At 52.9% G+C, this 1534-nt stretch overlaps 1 protein-coding gene across 3 annotated transcripts in view; it reads right to left on the reverse strand.

Moving 5' to 3' along the window:
- Nucleotides 1-905, reverse strand: part of TMEM74 (transmembrane protein 74) — a 13620-nt gene extending 12715 nt beyond the window's left edge. For all 3 annotated transcript variants that reach the window (XM_023536145.1, XM_023536146.1, XM_023536144.1), the window contains exon 1: nt 774-905. The gene's annotated coding sequence lies outside the window, so the exon portion shown is untranslated. The remainder of the gene's footprint in view (nt 1-773) is intronic.
- Between the last annotated feature and the right edge of the window lie 629 nt (nt 906-1534).

Here is a 1534-nt window from a genome sequence, read left to right on the forward strand (position 1 = left end):
ATTGCAGGATCCCTCGATGAATGGAGCCAGGGTACCAGGTTTGATCAATTACTGAAGTGAGAAATCTCACAGGTCCCTCAGACATTAGGCGCTCTGATTTACCTTTGGCACAAAGAACGCATCACGCTACTTTGGATAAAATTGGCAGAGTCCCTTATGGGACTCTCAATTTATAACAAAAAGGGAGAGAAATCTCCACTTAATTCCCTTCTCCTACGTCTATTCTTTAAAGACAGACTCTTCTTCTTCTATCAGCGAAATACTAGCAGCTCATTCTACTTCCTTTGCAGCTCTGTGATTTGAGGCTTCCATCCTCGGTGGAAAATAATCCCAGGGGACCAGCTAAGGCTTTTTTCCTTCCGTCCCCTCCCTCTCTTCTGTCTGGTTTATTTAAGAGAGCAGTTAATAAAACTGCACCTCAAACAGGGGGAAAGCACTTTTCCTCGTCCGTCTGCCATAGATTAAAAGCATTAATATCTGCACTGGAACTAAGTGACACCGGCGAGCTGGTCTGGGGGAGGCGACAGCGGGATCCGTCCTGCACGCGCCGTGCGGTGAGGGCGCGCCGCAAGCACCGGCCAGACCATCCGTCCATTCCGGGGAGACTTTGCGCCTGCCCGAGGCTCCCGGAGTCAGGGTGCGTCCGCCGAGTACCCTGAGGCTAGGCGGGCACCGCGGGCAGGGGGTAGGGACGCGCTCCCCTGCTCCGCCAGGCTCCTGGGGTCGTTCCTTCGTCCCAGCGCCTCCTACCCTCCTCACTGTTCGCTACTCACCTCGTGCCTCGGCCACCCAGTGCGGCCGGAACGTCGCGCGCCTGTCCCTGCAGGAGAAGTCTCCGATCACCACCTTGGCACTTGTAGCCTCCGCGCGCCGCTGAGCTCCGCGCGGTGGGCAGAGCCCGCCGTGCCCGCTGGGCGGGGCGGGGCGGGGCGGGGCAGGGCGGGGCGCTCCCTTTTGCTGAGCATCCCGGGAAATGTAGTCTGGAGCGGGGGGATTGGAAGGGCTCCCGGGCTCCCTGTCTTCTTGCTGTCCTCTCTCCCACCTCCTCGCTTTTGCCCTTCCTCTATAACTCAATACACCTGCCTGGCACCTTAGAAGAAAGTGCTGGACACGAAGCTCAGGGCGGGGGTCCCCCAGCCTGAGGTGTATCCACAGGATTATGGGAGGAGTGTATTTTTAGTTCCAACTGTGCGCCAGGCAATATGTATATTTTTTGTCTTATTTAATAGAACAAATCTTCGAAGTAGGTTTCATTCATCCTCATTTTACAGATGAGGAAAGAGGCTCAGAGGAATTAAGTGTCTCATTCAAGATACATAGACAATCAATGGTAGCTAATACATCGTATCCAGAAATCTGTTTCTGAAGTCATTGCCTTGCCCACAAAATCAAGAGAAATGTCACTATTGAGGGTGAGGGATTGTCCTGTTCACCTTTGCATCCCTTGTGCCTAGCAGAGTGTCTGGTTTCTTGAATTATGAGTAATAATGATGCAAAATAACAACAATTAACCTAAGTAGCACTTATTACCAGA

This window comes from Pteropus vampyrus, unplaced genomic scaffold, assembly GCF_000151845.1.
Source record: "Pteropus vampyrus isolate Shadow unplaced genomic scaffold, Pvam_2.0 Scaffold149, whole genome shotgun sequence".
Taxonomy (NCBI): Eukaryota; Metazoa; Chordata; class Mammalia; order Chiroptera; family Pteropodidae; genus Pteropus; species Pteropus vampyrus.